The 21,852-nt window shown below is 48.1% G+C and overlaps 1 long non-coding RNA gene across 2 annotated transcripts in view; it reads right to left on the bottom strand.

Annotated features, from left to right (window-relative positions):
• The window catches only part of LOC140218933 (uncharacterized), a 263,727-nt gene that overhangs the window by 204,430 nt on the left and 37,445 nt on the right, over positions 1-21,852 (bottom strand). The gene's annotated exons all lie outside the window — the stretch shown is intronic.

Here is a 21,852-nt window from a genome sequence, read left to right as displayed (position 1 = left end):
TTAAAAAGAGAATGCCTGTAGAAGATAGCGTAAGCTTAATCCTTGAGCTAAATTGCTCGATGAGTCGGCCATTACGTCTACGAGAAATCAATATGCCCATTTGAATAATTAACATAACTACATTAATTATATATTTATTTAACTACTTTACGCCACATATTCCTATCTATGAATTGTAGCTATAGTGAGTTTGCAAGGCATATCGACTTGGAACAAATTCTAAGGATGGCATGTGTTTCGAGATATGCGCCGCAAATCTGGCAGTAAAAAAATCACGGTTGTTTCACTTTCTCTGTTTTCTTTCTTTCTTTTTTTTTTTTACGACAACGCTGTTTCATGCATTGAAGCGCAAAAGTAACTGGAGAGAGAGAGAGAGAGAGAAAACATTTATTTATCAGGAGTTTGGGCGACTTCCTCGCAGGGTGGAGCCCTTAGTTCAGGGCCCCATTGGCTCGCGCCACTCCGCGTGCCCGCCGGATCAGCCATCGCTGCTCTTGCGGGTCTGAGCTGGCCAGCGCAGTCTCCCAGGAGGAAGGGGAAGGTGAAGGAATAGGGGAGTAGCCCGGAGGGTGTGGGCACTCCCAGGTGCAATGATATACTGTGGGCTTTGCTCCACAATAGGGACAGTATGAGGTATATTGTGTGGGGTGGAAGAGGTGAAGATAAAAGAGGCAGGGAAATGAATTAGTTTGAAGCTGTCGCCACGCGACGGCATCTTCTCGATTAAGGGAATTATGTGGGGGAGGGAAGTGTCTCCTGTTATCTCTGTAATATTGTAGAGTTTCAGTGTAGTTCAGTGGTTCTGTCGGTGCGTCGTCTGGGTTGGACAGCTCTTCCAATGGCGCCCGGTTAGCGAGCTCTCGGGCTACCGCATTAGCGCGTTCATTACCATGGAGAGAGGCGTGTCCAGGTGTCCAGACGATACGCACCCTGTGTAACGCTGTGGGGTGTAATGATGTAAGGATGCGGTGTGTGTAGGGTGTCACCCTCCCTTGTGCCAAAGTCCTGCAGGCGGTCTGAGAATCAGTGACCACTGTGATAGGTCCATCCGGCGCTGGCATGGTTGAAGCGTGTACGATGGCTAGGGCAATAGCAGCCTCTTCCGCCGTGCCACTCTCTACAGTGTTGAGCGTTGCCGAAGCTCTCAGAATGTCTGCACTATCTAGTACGACTAGGCATAGGGCACGTTTCTGTGGGTAGCGGGCCACGTCGGTGTATAGGACTGGAGTGTTTGATTTGTCATCGCCAAATAGGCGAGCGAGGGCTTGTGCTCTTGCCTGTCGTCGACCTTTATGACGGTCAGGGTGCATATTCCGGGGAATTGGGGCCACGTGAATTTTGTTGCGAATGCTAAGCGGAAGAAGTTTGCGGTTTTCCTGTTGTGGTTGTCTTGGTATTTGGTATCCTAGCCGGGATAGAATGTGGCACCCTTGCATTGTTCGTTGCAGACGTTGCAGTTGGCTGTTAAAATGACCTTCAACTAGTTCGCGGATGGTGTTGTGCACCCCCAGTCGAAGTAAGAGCTGCGTAGACGCATGTTGGGGTAGTCCCAGCGCTGCCTTTAGTGCCGTACGGAGGAGGGTGTCCATCTGGTGCATCTCAGTCTGAGTCAGATTATGATAGGGCAGGTGGTAGGTTAATCGGCTAATTATGAGGGCTTGCACGATTCGGAGTACGTCTTTTTCTTTCAGTCCTTGTCGGCGGTTTGTAATGCGCTTTATCATGTGCGTTATTTGGGTAAGTTGTTGGCGGAGCATGTGTAGGGTATGTGTGGCCTTCCCGTTGTGTTGTATGTGAAGTCCTAGTACACGTAGTCTGTCTACCCTTGGAATAACGTTGCCATCGAGATGCAATGTGATGGCTGGTGGAAAATCGGCCTTGTTCCGTTTTTTGAATACAAGCAGGAGCTCCGACTTCTCAGCTGCGCATGTGAGTCCTCCGGCTGTTGCATACTCTTGAACTATATTTACGGCTTCCTGTAGTGCGTCTTGAATGGCGCCGTCTGATCCTGTGGTCACCCAGATTGTAATATCATCGGCGTACAGGGCGTGCTGCACGTTTGGAAGTTTGTCGAGGAGCGGTGGTAGCTTTGCCATCGCCACGTTGAACAGGGTGGGTGAGAGAACCGAACCCTGGGGAGTACCTCTGCCGGAAAGTTTTATGATATCCGACCGAATATCACCTAAGCCGATGGTGGCTGTTCGGTCGGATAAAAAGGCTCGGACATAATCATAGATCCGCTTTCCGCATCGGGAGAATGCAAGGTTGTTTAGAATGAGGTCATGTGAGACGTTATCGAACGCTCCTTTGAGGTCCAACGCCAGAATGGCTCTTGTTTGAGCTTTACTTGGACCATCCACAACATCCTCCTTAAGTTGTAGGAGTATGTCCTGCGCAGACAGGCCTGGTCGATAGCCGAATAAGGTATTGGGAAAGAATCCGTTCACTTCGAGGTGAGGCTGGAGGCGATTTAGAACTACGTGCTCGAAGAGTTTGCCAATACACGAAGTCAAGGAAATGGGTCTGAGATTTTGGAGGGACAGCGGTTTCCCGGGTTTCGGAATTAAGGTGATATCGGCGTGTCGCCATTCCTGTGGAAGCGTTCCGTTTTGCCAATTGTCGTTGTAGTATGCAGTGAGTTGCCGTATGGCCTGGTCGTCGAGGTTGCGTAGCAGTGCATAGTGAATGCCGTCTGCTCCGGGCGCCGTGTTTCGTCTTATGCCGTGTAGGGCTGCCCTCACTTCTGCCTCTGTAATATCGCCGTCCAATTGGGTGTCTTCCTCGTGTGGATAGTCTTTGTACTCCGGTCGGTGGCCTGTAGCAATGTATCTTTGTTGCAGTGTTTGGAGGAGCGCGTCATCATTCATTTGTGCTTTGTGGATGATAGTGCGGACTGTGTTCGATGTATGCGTTTTTGTGTGCGTTGGGTCGAGTAGTGCTCTGAGGAGGGACCACGTTTTGGAACTACTTAGTGTGCCATTAAGGCGGTCGCAGAGGTTGTGCCAATTGCTATTAGTGAGGCTGGTGGCGTATTCTTCAGCTTCTGCTGTGATCCGGGCGATTCTTTGTTTCAGCCTACGGTTGTGCCTCTGCCTCTTCCATCGTTTGGTCAGGCCTCTTCGAGCATCCCAGAGATGGAGCAGATGTCTGTCCACATCCGGCGTCTCCGTTGTTGCAGTAATTTGCTTGGTGGCTGCTTTAAAATCTGCTTGTAGCTGTTGTGTCCACTCGCGTAGAGATGGCGGGTCGTGTTGTTCAGATTTGGTTCTGTTGCGCCGGAAAGTGTCCCAGTTTGTTATTTTAATTAAACGTTCTGGGGTGCGTATAGCCACCAGTTGGACGTCTGTGGCTAGAATGCTGTGGTCACTGCCCAGATTCTCCATTAGGTTGTTCCAGGAGCATTGAGTCAACCCCTTCACCATTGTTAGGTCAGGGCAGGTATCCCTGCTTACACTGTTACCCGTTCTTGTTGGTTTGTCAGGTTCTGTCAGCAGAGTGAATTGATGAAGGTTCATGGCGTGGGCTAGACGGCGACCTTTTGGAGTTTCTGTTTGGTCCCCCCAGGCTGGGTGGGACGCATTAAAATCTCCCAGAATAATCAATTTCTTGGCTTGTTTACTGGCGGCCGAAAAAAGTTGTCCGAAGTCGTCTCGTCGCGATTTGGGTGCACTGTAGATATTAAGTAAAAACAAGCTGGTTTCATATCGAGTCCTAGGTACAATTTCTAAGAGCACATGCGGAATGTGGGAGCTGTCGAGCGTGTGCTCGATCACTGTGATTTGTTTGGACACAAGGGTGGCAGCTAGTGGTTGTTTGGTGGTGTCATGCTTGTCGGTGTATGCATTGTATCCACTGAGTGTGGGAGTGCAATGTACTTCTTGAAGTGCTATAACGTCTGGTAGGTGAGGACGTGTGGCTAGGAACTGTGTGAGGGAACCCTTCTTCCTTCGGTACCCTCTACAATTCCATTGCCACACCCGGAAGGTGGTGGTAGTGTGCCTCTTAGGTTTGCTGGCCATGATTGGTTGATACCGCCTCGCCGGTGAGGGCAGGTGTTGTTGTACGAGCCGGACGGGTATAAGGGTGTGACCTTCTTGGTTCTCTAGTGGCGTTAGTGTCATGTGGAAGTGAGTCGTTTTGATGGCTGAAAGTTGAGCTAAAAGTTGCACTGATGAATTGTTTCATGTCAGTCATGGCTTGTTGTATGACCTGTTGTAGCATGTGCTTGACATCAGCCATGATCTCTTCCTTCATTTTTTGCATCTCCGCTCTTAAAATAGTCGCCATTTCCTCTATCATTTCGCACACTTCTTGTTTGGTGCAGGAATTGTGAGGGAGTTTCTCAGGTGCGAGTGTGTGTGTCTGGGTGAGTGAAAGCGTCGCTGTGGGAGACATTTTGTTTTGTTTGTTTGTTTGCTGTGCGGACGGAGGTGAAGGAAGGGATGAGGAAAGAGGGGGAAACTGCGCTGACCAACTCACCGCTGTCGTCTTCCTGGTGTGATGGTCGGGCGTTTTCGTCCACGCGGCCTGAGGTTCCTTCGATGGCTGTTTCTGCTGCGTCAGGCTGCGGCTCCCAGATCGGCTTCGACCACGTGGTTGCTTCTGGTCCTTGGACGGCCTACGGACCCTGGACCTACTGCGACTTTGGGATTGGCTGTGACCCCTGGATCGGTAGCGAGGACGACCACGTGTTGCATCAGTAGTCGCAGGTTCCGCACCGTTGAATGTCGTTACCTTGCTGGACTTGTCGTGCTGAAGTTGTTGCTCCGCCATTTTCTGCTGCTCTCGGAACACGTGGCTCTTGTTAAAGGGCTTGCGTTGCCTTACAGGACATCGAGAGTCAGTGGCGGGGTGCTCACCACCACAATGAAAACATTTCAGCGTGCAATCATGTCCTTCGGAGGGGTTGGAAGTTCCGCACGCAGCACACCGGGGTTTATCCGGGGTTGGGCAAACATCTGCTCGATGACCCGTGGAGAGGCACACGCTGCACAGCTGCTGTCGGGGTTTATGAATGTAGCACCGGTATTCTGCTCCGTAATAGTAGATATACCGGGGAACCCGAATGCCAGAGAACGTGATGATGGCCGTGGCTGAATTTCCCATCATTCTTGCATGCAGGACCTGAGCCATCGGTGATCGGATATTTGTCATCAGCGTTGTCGGGGTTGTGTGCTTTTCTATACCGGAGATGACTCCTTTGCAGGAAGCATCTGGAGCAGCCACATAGGCCTGAACCTCGTACTGCTTGTTTTCCAGGCATATAGACTTGATCAGCTGCAGTTTTGCCGCTAGTTCTTCGTCCGGTGTGCTGACCACTGCGACGTTCTGCTCTCGGCGTATGCGGATGGTTAGCTGGTGGAGCGTTCTCTCGTTTAATTGAGCCGCTGTGCCTATAGCTCTGGCTATAGAGTGCTGCGGCCACTCACCGAGATTCAGTCCATCTCTCGGTCGGAAGATCACTTTCAAGTCGTCGATCGGTAGCGGGGGCAGCTGCGAGCTCTTATTGCGCAATGTCAGATGTAGGTGGTCCTGCTGTGCGGGTTCGGTGTTGGGTGGCACGCTCGACGTGGCTTGGACCTGTTTCTTGCGCTTTCGGGCCACGAGAAACCAAGTCCCGTCTTCGTTGTCTTCAGTAGGTTCTTGATCCATAGCGGCGGCTGGTGTGGTTTTATCCAATGCTGCAGCAGGCAGGGGGTCTCGGGCAGCCATCGTCACGGTAGCAGTGCAGTGGGCATGTGCGGCACGCGATGCTGTCGTGCCGTAATCGCGGCGCCTACGTTAGGCCTAGCGCGGCGGCCTGCTCGCCTCGAAATGTCCAAGGGCCGAGGTCTCACCGGATCTGGCAGGTCTTGGTCTCAAAAGATTTCACCCGTTAAGATCCGTCGACTGGTGGTGGTAAGCACGTTGTAGAAACGAAAGATCAGCTGTGAGGTGTTCCAAGAGCCGGAGCTCATACGGAGTTCGTCCTTCACACGCGGTCTTCTTCTTCCTCATTGAAGTCAAAGTAACTGGAACGCCAATGCATTTCGTCGGACCCTTTGAAAATTAATATGTCGAGACTGGTGCAGTTCTGAGAATTATTTCCAAGTGGATACGCCTTGCGGACTTATTGGATACCATTCGCAAATTTATATGTGCTGTAAATTAATAAATAAGAATGTCATTGGTGCAATTATGTTAATTAGTCAAGCATTTTAATTTCTCGTAGAAGTAATGACTACCTCATCGAATAATCTGGCTCAATGGTTACAATTGTACTATTTGCCATAGGCGATTTTCACAAATTTGGTGCAGTTAAAAAAACCTGGTATGTTAAATTAAATTATGGGGTTTTACGTGCCAAAACCACTTACTGATTATGAGGCACGCCGTAGTGGAGGACCCCGGAAATTTCGACCACCTGGGGTGCTTTAACGTGCACCTAAATCAAAGTATACGGGTGTTTTCGCATTTCGCCCCCATCGAAATGCGGCCGCCGCGGCCGGGATTCGATCCCACAACCCCGTGCTCAGCAGCCCAACACCATAGCCACTGAGCAACCACGGCAGGTAACCTGGTATGTATTGTTTGCTGAACTTTATGACATGGTGTATAGACGAGCGCTTAAGCGTATAGAAATAAACCCATGCACGCAAGTTTTGGTGCTATCCTTTCTACTGCGCATTTTCCTCACCTGCTTCGTGGGACTGATTTAAACTCCGTAATTTGTCCTCAAAAGCACATAGGTTTTCGGCGTGTGCGCTTGGAAGGAAGACAGTTCCCTGACCGCGTCGCTAACACCAGCGGCGCACGCAACACGCCTCTTGCAGGCAGTAAACTTGTGCAACCCTATTGTGTCAGTCGTGCAGGTTGTGTTTGATTTTGTCGCCACATAGCTGAATTTCCGAATGGTTCTTTAAATTAAATTCTGGGGTTTTGCGTGTCAAAACTACGTTCTGATTATAAGACATGCCGGGCACCGGATTATTTTTGATCACCTCGTGCCCCTAAATCTACGTAATCGAGCCTTTTTTTGCATTACGTCCCCATCGAAATGCAGTCGCTGCAGCCAGGACCGAGCCCGTGACATCGAGCTTAGAAGCGCAACGCGATAACCACTAAGCTACCGTGGCGGGCCTCGGAGTGCTCTGCCACAGTTTACAATTCACTGCATCTATAAATGACTACGAAAAAAAGAAGACTGGAGTCCATTGACCTCTGTTCACGTCGCGCTAACACTTGCGTAGCACAGATGCCGCGTCCTGTTGGTAGGATGTGAGCCGTGTTCCAACTCGAACAGCACGGACACACATTCGCCGACATGCAACGCCATATTTCGAACCACTCACAGTGCCTGAGCGGCATGCTACTGAGTTCTATTATTCATTTACAAGAGAAAAGCAAGGTAAAAAATAAAGCAAGAAAGAAAGTTAACTGAGTTTGCTTTGGTGAATTTGGTTTCCACATAAAACGTTCAGCCCCCATCACAGGATGCCCTGTCTTAGGGAAAAAAAATTGCAAGTCTACTCTAAAATTGGATAATAATAAAGTGCCATAGTAGAATATTATTATGCATCTGGTACGAAACTGGCACCTGTTTATGCGAGTAAGGTATCAAAAGCCCAGTTGCACTGACTGGATTCACAAAGTGGTCCCGATCAAGACAACAATTAGCAAATAGACAAGTAATTTCATAAATTAGACCTTTTTTTTGTTAGAGGAGCCAGACGATGAACTGTAATTGAGCACTTGAATCCTGCCATCCGAGGAGCTCATAACCGTTCCCAGAAAAAAAAAAGTAGTCGCTGCTCATTTTTACAGCGTAGTGGATTCCGCGGCTATTTCCACACAGAAAAGGGAAACAGAAGCGTCGAACAGCGCAACTGTGACCCCCTTAGTAGACTCCCATGAGTGAGGCGAGCAATAAACGAGAGCCCTCGTCGAGCCGCTACCTCGCTCACTTCAGGCTCGCCCGACGGTGAGACGTAGAAAGCTGCGTTTCAGTTTTCTGTGTGAAACTGGCCAGAATTCATTACGCTGTAAAAATCATCAGCGCCAACTTGTTGCGTTTCTGGAAACAGTTATGAGCTCCTCGGAAGGCGCGCTTCAAGTAAGGGATAAGTCGTACAGCTTTCTTGGTTAAAAAGTAAATTAGTTTAATTTTCAAAACTGTCTCTCACTCGAGTGCACGCTTCCCTGCATTGCGAGACACTCGCTCCGTTGGTGCAACTTCCCAATCCTTAAGGAACTTCGAACGCATTTCGTGAAGCACGCGGTAAGTGTGGTGGGGGTCTCGACATAATCCAAGGTCTTAGAAACGGTGGGAGCGTACAGCAACTGTAGTGTCGATCAGCACGCCCCTGTTAATTTTAAAAATACATGTGATACTCATGATTTGCCGTCGCAGACTTGCAGTGGCCGAAAGCCAGTGCCGTTTGGCTTAACGCGCTCGATCCTTTAGCCCGAGAGCAAGTTCACCCAGAGTACTGTTACGTCGTTACCTCAGTGGCACTACTTACAATAGGGTTCAAGTGAGCACTTTTTTGGTTTCTGTTATGCCTGTCCTTAATAGGTGTTGGAAAGTTCGAGCCTCCATGCGGTAGCTTTTCGAGAGAAAACAAGTAGATGGCTGCAGTGGTGTCCGGAAACTGTTCAATGGAAAGGAAAGACGCAAGAATAGACGACCAGCAGACATAGTTATGCTCATTGTACTTCAACGTACGCTATGTACGCCAATGTCTAGAGCAGTGGCACCGCCGTTGCAGCAAACCGTGTGCAGCATCCGTACCTCCTCCTCGTCCCCCACGCAGAAGTCTGGCAAGATGTGCAGGTTATAGTCATACCACCTGAACGAGTATACGTACACAGCGACACGATTGAGGGAATTGAAGCCTGTCAGCCGAGACAGCTGAATAGACGTGATACTGTATCATCCAAAACCTCCACAGACAATCCACATAATTAATCTCAAACGACAGCTTGCACAGGGTTCCCGCTTTGTCGGTACAAGTGCTTAGGTGCTTCAGACAGACAGACGTCATTTTCGCAAATCACGCGCAACACCGCTGAAACGTGACGTTAGATTTTCGTGCTTCTTTAGCATCCCGTTCCTGTTTTGTGGTCCTTGTGTAACTTTTTCTCTTATGTTTCTTGTTCCTTGTTATCGTTTCTTTGTTTCCCTTTTTCTTTCTTTTCTTTCTTGTTCTCTTTCCTTCTCTTTTTTTTTTCTTATCAGTGCCCTCCAAAATAGAACAATGCTGAATCTTTGCTATAATTTAGACTGCTTTTTTTAATTCATAAAGCTGCGCATTCTGACTGCCGATTCCTTTCTTCAATTTTCTAGTTTTTTAGCGTCTTTTAGCCGAGATAATTTCTATCTTAGCCTTTCACAGCCCTATTAGTAACGCAGCAGAACGAATACAGGTGATTGAATGCTTTCGACACAACGTGTAGATGTGGGTTGAGAATAAAAGAGTGCTCATATTTGACGTACGACTAGCGGAAAATTACTGATTTCCAAATTTCTAAAAGTCAAGTCTATCTAGCTTCTGAGCACATCCAGCCTCTGAGTGCATCTGCCCACTTCGCGTCCTCTCTGTGTGAGACAATTCGAGTGTCCCAGCTAACGTTAGCCAAGCTTACAAAAAATATATAGAAGGAAACTGGCTCAATATACGTTTATGATGCCTTTACGGTATATGGTCATCTCTCTCCTTCCGCTACCAACATAATTTTTGTGTGCCAATCACTCGACTCATTAGGAAGAAAATTAAACAATTTAGACAAAGAACAGCTTGGCTAACGTTAGCTGGGACAACTTATACTGTGCATCCGAACTAACGTTAGCCAAGCAAAAAAATATTTTAAAAACACGTTGCAAGATAAACTTATAAGACCTAACGTCTTCGGTCTTCAGACGCCTGACGACCGAACAGCGTAGGTCTTAAATTTATATCTTGCATCGTGTTTTGTCTTAATCTTTTTTTTTTTGTTGAACAGTCTGGCTAACTTTAGCTAGGACACCCTACATAAGCACTCCGAAAAATTGTGCTTCCAAGGTTCCACTTAGCAGCGACCTTGCTACTGTGCAGGCTTCCAGAAAAAGAAAATCTGGGGTATTGCGCGCCAAACCCACGATATTATTATATGGCACGCCGTAGTGGGGGATTCCAGGTTAATTTTGACCACCCGGGGTTCTGTCAAGTGCACCCAATGCACGGTACACGGGCGCTTTTGCATTTAGCTCCCATCAAAATGCGGCCGCCGCGACCGGGAGTTCATGCCGTCTCCTCGGGCTTAGCAGCGCAACGCTAAAGCCACAACGGTGGGTCAGGTTCCCAGAACGAGATATATACATATTAGGGAGACGCGTAACTCTCTACGTAGGGAGGTTCAGGTTCAGGGTCAGGTTCCCAGAACGACATATATACATATTAGGGAGACGCGTATAACTCTACGTAGGGAGGTTCAGGTTCAGGGTCAGGTTCCCAGAACGAGATATATACATATTAGGGAGACGCGTAACTCTCTACGTAGGGAGGTTCAGGTTCAGGGTCAGGTTCCCAGAACGAGATATATACATATTAGGGAGACGCGTAACTCTCTACGTAGGGAGGTTCAGGTTCAGGGTCAGGTTCCCAGAACGAGATATATATACATATTAGGGAGACGCGTAACTCTCTACGTAGGGAGGTTCATGTTCAGGGTCAGGTTCCCAGAACGAGATATATACATATTAGGGAGACGCGTAACTCTCTGCGTAGGGAGCGAGTTGCTGAAAGATGACTGAACTGTTTGGGTCATGGAAACTTCTCTTTTTCTGCGTGACTCAAATTTTTTCCCTAGGAAATAAAAACATTGTAGTGAAGCTGTGTTTAAAACCACTCACTTGGCTTGCTGATATGGTTGAGAGTTTCTTTTTTTAGTTAGAGATGTGAAAACACGGTTGCCCTTGGTTGCTGTTGTCAATCGCAAGTCACGAATAAGAATGAGAAAGAACTCAGAAGAGTAAAACACGGAAAGGGTTGTCAGATCACGCTGGTGTATGGAATGGAGACTCCGTGCTGAAAATACGTCAGATTTCATTGTTTTCGATACTTCTGCGCGGCTTAGCTTAACTGGCCTGGTTACCCTGTTAATAGGCTTCCGACAAGCCGACATAAAGAAAACAGCAATAAGGATAAGTAAAATGCGCCCTTAAAACTGTTGTTCGTGCTTCTCAAAAATAAGGGCAACATCAAAGAATTCATTGGAGAGGCATGACGTGTAGAATTCAACCAAGAATAACATCGAACAGCGATGACATTTCAAAGCGCCAAATACTGTTAGATTTTCAAGGCACCAATACCAGATAGCACGGCAAGATGCCAGCCATTACTAACTTTAATTCCATTTATTTACACCCCATCCTTGGTAATATTTAAGGCGAAAGCCTTAGGCGGCTCGTTGCAATGAACAACAAAACTGTTCGTGCCTCTTAAAAATAAGGGCAATATCAAAGAATTCATTGAAGAGGCATGACGTGTAGCATTCAACTAAAAATAACATCGAACAGCGATGATATTTCAAAGCGCCAAATACTGTTAGATCTTTAAGGCACCAATACCAGGTAACAAGGCAAGATGCCAGCCATAACCGACTTTAATTCCGTTTATTTAGACCCCAGTCCTTCATCATCTTTAAGGTGAGAGCCTTAGGTGGCTCGTTGGTCGTTGCAATGGTTCATACCTAAAAAACGCGCCGTCTAGTCGAGTGGTACAAAAATATCATTTGTGCGCGAGGTACGGGACGTTAACTATCGCAGGAGAAGTCACGCTTCATTTCGACGAGGCCTGGTAAAAGGTTCGGTGAGAGAAAGTTCTTTGTGCATGAAGTGCGGGACGTTAACCATCGCAGGAGAATTCACGCCTCATTTTGACGAAGATGGTCGGATGAAATTCCTTTTGCCACGTGGTGTCAGACGCCAACCCTAACAGTCGACCCAGTGCGATCTGGGCTCGTAGGTCCTTCCTCGAACGACTCCTTCTCTTTGGAGTTCTACGATCCATACGTATGTTCCTTCGGACAGTTCGGGCAGATCGCGCACTCCGTGGCGTCGGTCGTAGTCTCTCTTAATTCTGGCGCTGACGCTGCGGCCTCTCGAAAGCTGCCAGTTCTTGAAAGTCTGGAGTCCGAGGCTGGACTTGGGCAGGGCCGTGCGCAGTCGTATCCCCATGAGTAGCTCAGCGGGGCTGTATCCGTTCTTCAGTGAGCTTGTCCTGCAGGCCAGAGGAGTTTTATAAGCGTCAGCAGTTTTCTTTAAGGAACCTTTGATAATTTTCACGGCGGACTCTGTCATTCCGTTGCTCTGATGATAATGAGGGCTAGACGTCACGTGTTGAAAGTTGTACTCTGATGCAAACTTTGAAAATTCGGCGCCGAAGGCTCTTGAGAATTGCGGCCCATTATCAGAAATAACTACTTCCGGAATCCCGTGTCTGGCGAAAATGGATTTGCAGTGGTTTATTACTGTGGATGAACTCAGGTTATTCAACGGTACGAGCTCCGGGTATCGTGAAAAATAATCCTTGATGATCAGCCACCATTGTCCCTCAAGAAAGAATAAATCCATCACAATGCGCTGCCATGGCCTATCTGGAAACTTGGTCAGTTGCAGAGGCATCTTTCGGTTGGTGCTCTGCTTGAGGCAGCTGTGGCAGGCCTTAACAATTCGTTCAATGTCCGCGTCGATGCTTGGCCACCAAACTGAGCTCTTGACGTGCCTGGCACTTCTCGATGCCGAAGTGTCCCTCGTAAATTATGTTGAGGACGGGCTGCCGTAGTGTCGATGGGATAACTATCCGAGAGCCGTACATGAGCAGGTTTTCGACAAGGGCAATGCTTTGCCTCTCATTCCAGTAAGGCTTCAGGTCAAACCCAACGTCCCGACGGCTTGGCCAGCCTTTCGTACACAGGTTGATAAGAGCTTGACATACTGGGTCTTGCTGTTGGTCCTGCGCGATAAGCTGTAAACTCGGCGCTGTTACCGGGACTGACGAAGTCACCAATCGCAGAAAGCCGTGCATTTCGTCCTCCAGTTCCAGGGATTCCGTTTGTGGAAGAGGTGACCGAGAAAGCGCGTCCGCCACCGTCAAGTCCCGGCCTGGAACTGTTAAGAACGGCCCGCTGACTCGTTACGAGTGGTGGGATTGAGCCCCCCAATCCTGACAGAACATACACAATGTCATACGTGTAGCGCATCAGACGCATGCGCATTCTTTGTAGCCTCGGTGTTAGTTCGTCAATTCCTTTTGACCCAAACAAAGATACGAGTGGTTTGTGATCTGTCTCGAGGCTAAAGCGCTTTCCTACGAGATAATCACGGAACTTTTCGCTAGCCCACACGAGGGCAAGTCCTTTTTCAATTTGGGCGTACCACCGCTCGGTGGTTGTAAGAGTTCTGGAAGCATAAGAAATCACTTTGAACTGACCGTCTTTTTGCCTTTGGTGCAGGACAGCTCCAAGACCGTGCGATGAGGCGTCTGCTGTGACCACTGTTTCCATGTTTGAATCGTAGATTCCCAGAACAGGGTCCGATGAAAGAAGAGTATTCCACTTCTTGAAGGCAGCTTCCTACGCGGGACCCCACACAATATCCTGTCTGGAGCTCATCATGCAAAAAAAAGGCTGAAGGACTTCCGCCATGCGGGGCACAAAGCAGGCCTGATAATTTGAAATGCCCATCACGCGCCGTAACTCTGTCTTGGACGCCGGATGTGGCATTTATGTCCCCGCGTCAAGCTTTTGCTTATCGGGACGCACTGCGTTGTTCCCGATTGTATGTCCCAAAAATGAAATCTGGGTGACACTGAACTCGTACTTATCTCCGTTCAAAGTAATGCCCACTGTGCGCAGGCGGTCCATCACTGCCCGAAGCCACTCGTCATGCTGCGCCTGCGTGGCAGACGACTCCCTCCTGTCCTGAAAGAACCTGTCCCATTCGTCTTTGAAAATGTTCGGGGGCCGACGAAATTCCGAACGGAAGTCAGTTGAAATAAAATCGTCCGATGGGCATGATAAATGTTGTATATTCTTTGCTCCCTTCACTCAGTGGTATCTGCCAGAAACCTGAGTTCGCGTCGAGTTTCGAAAACGTGCTGGCTGCCCGTATATAGCATTCCGATGGTGTACTCGACGACCGGGATGGGATGCCCCTTCTCGTTGAACGCATCTGCTGAGTTCCGTCAAGTCAACACAGATTCGAACAGCACCCGACGGTTTAATAACGACAACCATAGGTGCGCACCATGTAGTAGGCTCGGTGACAGGAGAAATGACGCCTAGTGCTTGCATCCGCTAGAGCTCTTGTCTTGTTTTTTAGAACAAAGGCAGGGGGGACTCTACATGGGCACGACAGTGCGAAAGGCTTTGCTTCCGGATTCAACTTGAGGTCATACTCTCTTTGAAGGTCCCCAGTCCCTGGAACACTTGTGGATAGTCAGATTCGGGGTCCAGTTTCATCACTACGTTGATTTGTGGTAGTACGCAGAGCCTTTTTATCGCTGGTTTTCCTAGAAGAGGGGTTCGGAAGCCTTGAAGTACGTACACGTCCTCGCGGCTGCTCGTTCCTGCAAACATCATATTCATGGCAGCCATACCAGATATTGCAAGGGATTTACCATCAGGTCCCTGAAGCCGGCGCCTTGCTGGTTGAAGTTTTATCGCGGGAAAGATGCGAGTGAAGAGTTCCGCCGGAATGACCGTTTCGTCCGCGCCAGTATCTACTTTAAATACCACATTCGAGTATTCAACAAGAACGGGAACTTCCCACCTGTAAGCGGATGAATTGGATGCGACTCCGAGGAAGCCTGGTTCCTCAGTCCAGTTTTCGACGTTCCTGACAGCTCTGGTTGATCGGCAAACCACCTCGAAATGTCCTCTTTTGTCGCACTTTCTGCAGACTGCATCTTTCGTTGGACAGGACGCTCGACTGTGCTGGTTTCTTTTGCACCAGCCCCATGGTTTGGGAACGTTGCTTCCACTTTCCGGCGGAGGCACGTTCTTCCCCACTTGTCGCGTACTCCTCTGGGACTGTATTTGGTGAACTTCCTGTTCTCGCACGCGGTGAAGCTCTGCCTGCTCTTGGTTGACGGACTCGTGCTGTCGTGCCACCAACAATGTTTTCTGTAGTTTTAGGTCCGGATCGAGTTGCAGAACTCTCGAGATCTTACGGTCTTGGAGACCTACCACGAGACGATCTCGAATTAAATCTTCTCGCAGCTCCCCGTAGTCGCACGTGGAAGCAAGCGCGTGCAGTGCAGTAACAAAATCCCTAGACGGATTCGCCGTCTTATTGCGTTCGGGTGTTAAACTTGACCCTTTCATAAATCATGTTCCGTCGAGGAACAAAGTAGGCCTCGTACTCCTGCAGTATGACCTCAAACGTCTGGTCGCGAGGCTCAAGTTTGGACGTTTTGAAGATATCCTCGGCTTGAGGTCCGATTAGATACACCAATGCATCTACTTGACTTTTCCTGGCTTCCCGCCTAGTCCAGACGCAGTTCGGAAGCGAAGAAATCGCTGTTTGCAGGGAGGCCAGTCGTTGGGTGTTGCGAAGCTGAAGGGCTCGGGTGGAGGAATTTGTAATAAAGTCACCTTACTTGGTCTTTCCTTGTAAGGTACCTGTTGGCTTGTCCGGCGTCTGGCACTGTTTAAAGGGCCCGCGGCGTCCTCGTTTCAGGACTAGTCTGACGTGCGAGAACCGTGGTGCTTCAGATCGGCGGGCGCCACTTCTGACACCATGTTTGCATCGCGAACAGACGCAAAGAAGTGTGTGTTCTTCACCTTCAACAAGCAACAACCAAATAACCTTTATTATCAAGAAGCAGCGACTTTTATGGACCGCATCGCTAGTGCCACAGCGGCGCTGTAACTGCTGACGCTGCCTAAGCTGGCGAGCTATGTTATCACACACCTCCCTGTTCCGCTACTGAACCACAATAAAGAGACAAGGAAGAGGAGCAAACGGCGGAGGGGCAGGCTGGCGGAGACCCCCGTGTCCGAGTCTCACGCATTCCATCGCGCACGCACGGGTCAACAAGAGCACCGCGCGGTACGCGTCGCGAGCCCTTTGGCCCTGCGTCCGGATGCTCCGCGCGGATCGAGGGACAAATGGGGAACGCGAATGGGGAACAAGAAGCGGGAGGCTTGTTCTCCCGCAACAAGGACGGCCGGCGCCGGGTCGCATCGATTCTGCCCGCCTGGCGCCCGATGTTGGGCCTTGCTTCTATCGTGTCACCGCAGCCAACTCGGATCGTGCCGCCCCTTCCACCCTCGACCTCCTCCCAGCCATCTCGGCCTCTCACTGGGCTCGTTCGCTTGTTGCGATCGATCGTGGGGAGTCCTGAGCACGAGATGCGGCCGTGGCGAGATTCTGGGCTGCCGAACGTTGCCCGGAGTTGTTACGCGCGCCCTGTTGGCTACGGGCCTGTTAGAGGGGATTAGCTCGGCGCGGAGTCGAGAACACTTAGAGAACACGGCTTCGGTACGCCACCTGTCGTTTGCTTTCAGAGGCGGAAGAGTCGAATCTTCACGCTTTCTCCTTACCCGAGCGTTCTTTTTTTCTTTTCTTTTTTTTTTGTGTGTGTATCAGAAAGAGAGGTTCTTTGTTTGTATAGAGTATATGCGTTCAAGTACCATTAGAGTATATGATAAATTATGCGTACGACACTAGCACTTGGGCGCCGTGTATGTAGGCACGTACGTGTGCAACCCACCTGTGTCTCTAAAAGATCAACGTTCCTGGCAGCAGCATCGGTATTCAATTAAGCCCACGTTGAAAAACACAAGGAATTGATTTGAGCGTTTATCACAACTGATCTTTCAGACACATGACGGTTATTTCTAACATTGAGGCATGTCATGCAGACAATTCACAAAGGTGGCAATAAGTTGCACATAGACACATACCGACCGATTTCTTTAACAAGCTGCTGTTGCAAATTAATGGAGCACATTATCAACAAATCCATTATTAGTTACTTAGAAAACAATAACCTGATATATCCTAAACAGCGTGGCTTCAAGAAAGGCCTTTCTACAGTGACACAGCTATTGGAAATTTCGCATGACTTTGCAGAGATAATTAATTCCGGACTATAAGGAGACGCCATATTCGTCGATTTCTCCAAAGCCTTCGATCGCGTGCCTCACTGTGAACTGATCGAAAAACTTAAACTTATTAGCATTGCATCTAACACCGTTGCGTGGATAGCATCTTACCTTGCACTCAGATCACAATATGTATCGGCAAACAATAATGAGTCAGAGAGCCTTGAAGTTTTTTCTGGTGTGCCACAGAGGTCCGTGCTAAGGCCATTGCTCTTTCTTGTGTATGTCAACGACATCCCATCATGTGTTGAGCCTAACGTTACCGTACGTCTTTTTGCAGATGATTGTGTTGTCTACACAACTGTTCGGTCTGTGGATGATCAAATTGAACACCTCACTAAACATCATTGCGAATTGGTGTGATAGTTCGGGAATGAAATTCAACATCAGTAAAACAGCATGCATCACTTTTACACATAAAAAGGTACCTGACATGTTCACTTACAACATAAGAGGCACTGCTATAACAAGGTCAGATACTGTGAAATATTTCGGTGTGACATTCTCGAGCTCGCTCGAATGGGACACTCACATTGATATCGCATGTGCAAAGGCATTTAAGCAGCTCGATTTCCTACGTAGGAAATTGGCAACAGCACCATCCCATGTCAAATTAACTACGTACAAAACCCTCGTTCAGCCAATACTAGAGTATGCCAGTATTGTATGGCCCCGCCGCAGTCTTACCTCACTGGTAAACTTTATAGAATACAGCACATGGCACTCCGTTTCATTTATTCCAGATACTCGCCGTACGACAGCGCCACTGCTTTACGTGAACAAGCAAATATCCCGACTCTAAAATCAGGACGGCGTAGCGCTGCCATGAAGTTCCGTTTCCTTCTTTAACACGGGCACATAAATATAGATAAAACAAAGTACATTAGGCCACCCTTCCAACATTCAGAAAGAACAAATCACCGTAAGTGCATCAGGCAGTTTTCTGCACGTTGCAACACATTTATATACTCATTTCTATCCATCTGCAATTGAAGCCTGGAAGCGTCTGCCGGGACCAATTGCACATGTTGACTCCGTCGAAGAATTTGCAACCAAGATACGTGCACTTTTTTATGATTAGGTCTGTTTCCTATTATTTACTGCTTCGCTACAACGTTGAGTTGCGCAACTGTGTTGTGGCCGTTTCCCACCACATCTGAATTGTTCGTAGCTCTTAACCCCTTCCCTGTATTATCTGCCTTGTACTGTTTGCTTTGGCCTGTCGTTATGCTTGCATGTTAAATCTTTGAATTGTAATAATTAGCGTATTTCATTGCTTTCTTCTTTTTTGACCAACAATGTTTTGTTGTTTTGATTGTGAACCACTCCTGTATGAGCCTGTAAAAAGGCTTACAGTATGTTAAATAAATAAATAATAAATAAATACGCGCCCCATTTTTGGGTCAAAATACATTGTAAGTTACAATAAAAAGAAGAAAGAAAAGGAACTACAAGGCGCCTACGTACAATTCAGACAGAATCTTCTGTTTTTCATATATCATTTTTTCTATATCAACTCAATGTGCGCAAACTTCTGCGCTCGGAACGGGAGAGAGTAAATCAAGCAAAGTAAATAGATCAAGACGGGTACTAAGTAGCCTGTAGAGATTTCATAAATGTTCAGACGCAGGTTGCGCTTCCTCGGCTATAAATCTACAAAACTATGTGCGTCTGTGCATGCTCAATCATCGTGGTCGCTTGCGTCATAGCGTCGACCACGCTAGCGAATGGTAGATGCGTCGGAAAGACAAGCACCTCCCGAGAGAGCCCGTGCGGAGAATAGCCAGTTGACACGCATGAAGCCGCGGTCGGGCTATCCACTATACATCTGCTTTTAGAACGAAACCGCAGAAACCGCAACTCGCAGAAACCATTCTGCGAGTTGTCAAAGTATGCGTAAGCATTGTGCCACTTGCTCATCTCCAAGCAGCCCGGTGTCATTATCAGTGTTATGCAACTTGATCCGACCAGCTAAATGACAGTGCTGCGGCGACATGAACTGCTGCATACGGCAGCGCAAGGTGAATTGATGACGCAAGCAAACTACTGCAGGTAGCGGCGCCAGGTGCGCTGATGACGTTCCAATCACTATAAGTTGTTATCGCTCTTTAGCGCCTTCCACCTGCGTCGAATCATTACCACCCGTGACCAACCATGCTCCGTTCACGTTGAACCGTTAGTTCACGTTGAGGCAAGAGACAGCATAAAGGTGAATTCGCTCACTGCTACAGGCCCTATCTTGAAAGCGATCGTCTTACGTGATGGACGGAATAATTTGCGTGTTCCGTAGGAATAATTCTGCTGAACACGCGAATCGAATCATGCGAAATTGACGCACGATTGGCCGCTCGAGGCACTTTGCGTGTATCCGCGGGCTTCTTTCACGATCGGAAAAACACTCTTATGTAGCACATATTGAGCAACAGAAAGCTGTATCGGGAGTCTTTCATGTTGTTCTACAATTTTCTCACTTACACTTTTCACTTAACTATAGTATTGAGAAGTTGATTGATTGATTAGGATTAGTTATATAATTAGGTGGAATGCAAAAAATAATCTGCGTAACTCCAAGTGACGGCAAACAACGTTACCTTGGTTCTGTCCAGCTACGTAGCACTTGTATGTTTTTAAAGTTTGGCTCAAGTTAAGTGAAACACCCCGTATAATAACACACACGGACATATGGACAGATAGCCCCCGGAAAGATCCCTGAAGTGCACTAAGAATGCTAACGCATTAATGTAGTGCACGATCTGTTTATTCTCCATGGGTGTCATAATTAAATAACGTGATGTAACCTCGAGAGGACCATGCGTGATCAACGATCGCTGTGACCAACGATCGAATTCTGAATTCTGGGGTTTCACGTGCTAAAACCACGATCTGATTATGAGGCAAGCCGTAGTAGGGGACTCCGGATTCATTTTGACCACCAGGGGATCTTTAACGTGCCGTCAATGCGCCACATGCAATGGACCTACATGCGAAACCATACAAAACTCTTACTTGATCTCACTCGACGTGAAAATATCGTACTGCGGCACCTGCTAATAGGTGTTACCTTTATGAACGCCTATTCCTTCCAATCTGGAATGGCGAACATTGCCGGCTGGTCCACACGTGGCACAGAAAGAGCTCCACAGCACATGTGTGCCTGCCCATCCCACAAAGATCGGAGGTTTGCCCTTAGCAACGTTTTAGCAAAATTAGGTGACAGGCATTTTACTGCAAATAAGATTTTGGAAGCGTGGCATCGTGCCCCTGCGGTGTACAAATCTATTAAAGCGCTGCTGCACTTCTTCAATTCCACCAATATATATATATATGACAACTTGTGACTGACTCAACGATGAATGCTTGTGTATGTCTGTGCGTGCATACTGTGAACAGTTTCTTATTTCCTTCTACTCATTTTAGTCCTCTTATCTCCTTCCCCAGTGCAGGGTAATCATTCGGGCTCAGCCAACGCCTCTTGGATGGCACAGGGTCTGTGCGCTCCGATCCATGACGTCATGCTACCTGGCCCGACTGCCGTAGAATCTAATGGGGATGCTCCTGAGTAAACTGCGGGGATTTTGACGCCAGCACTTTCGTCACGCTGCGCTTGGCAATGGAAATTTCGAGCCTATAGTAGCATGACGTCATAAAGCATAGTGCAGAGGCCTTGTGCTATCTATAGGAAACGTTGGGTCAGCTCACTTAACCTTCCTGACTTTCCCTTATCATTTCTCTTTCTCTTTAGCATATGTAGTACAGCGCAGAACAGCACAGTATTTATTCGCCCCGTGAGTACATTGGCGTAAATTAAGTAATTGGCGTAAAACTGTACGTCACCGTTAAAAGAAAAGAAAAACAAACTGCAAGCACACGCAGAATGCCATTCTCGTAGTCACCAAAGTGTCACGAATAAGCTAGCGGTAGCAGCTATTGCTACGTCTTCTATTGTTCTCTATAGACATGGCCATCCTCTATACCGAGGGGGGCCTCACCTATACGTGACGCGTCTTTTCTTCATAACGTCTCTATAGGCGAATTTTGTGCGTGTCCGTACTCTGATCGCACTTTCTGGCTACTTTCCAGAACCTTGGCCATTGTCACCCATGACTACATTTTTTCTTCTTTCGTGGCTCTATGAAATCATGCAGTGGTTCTCGTTTCACCAATGCGTTTCGCTCTTATAGTTCTCTAGCCCAGCTTAGTACTTAATTTTTCATAAAAGACTCCGCCTGTGTGCTTTCATTTGCCTGTTCGCTATGGAACATAAGCGTTTTCAAGTTTGAAAGTGTGTAAGGAGCTGCCGCCCGTATACCTAACGGTACAGGCGACTGCTTGTACCCCAAGGAAAACAGCTATTGCGGAAGACAACAGGGTGCGACTACAGCGATTGTGTATCTGTTCTACCGGTTCAAACAAATAGGGTAGAAGCCCGACAAAGTCAGACAAAGAACGCGGCAAAGTACATGAAGTTTTGGCCATATTTCTCAGCACAAGCGACAAAAATGCGACTTGCTGCTGTGAAAACGCAATCGTCACCAGAAGCGCGGACTGAGCTGTTTCCAGACTCCTCACGCATTGTTGTGCCGACAATGATCAATGCTCTGAGACAGCCAAGAGTCCCGTTCAGCAGTCCAAGACATATCGCAATGAAAGGAAGGAAACGAAATGAGTGCGGACGTGTGAACGAGTTGTTTGCACGGCTTTTCAAAACGAATTCAGTCTTGC

Source organism: Dermacentor andersoni, chromosome 6, assembly GCF_023375885.2.
Source record: "Dermacentor andersoni chromosome 6, qqDerAnde1_hic_scaffold, whole genome shotgun sequence".
In the NCBI taxonomy this organism is placed as follows: Eukaryota; Metazoa; Arthropoda; class Arachnida; order Ixodida; family Ixodidae; genus Dermacentor; species Dermacentor andersoni.
Note: the sequence above shows the minus strand (reverse complement) of the source record. Positions and strands in the feature narration are given on the sequence as shown.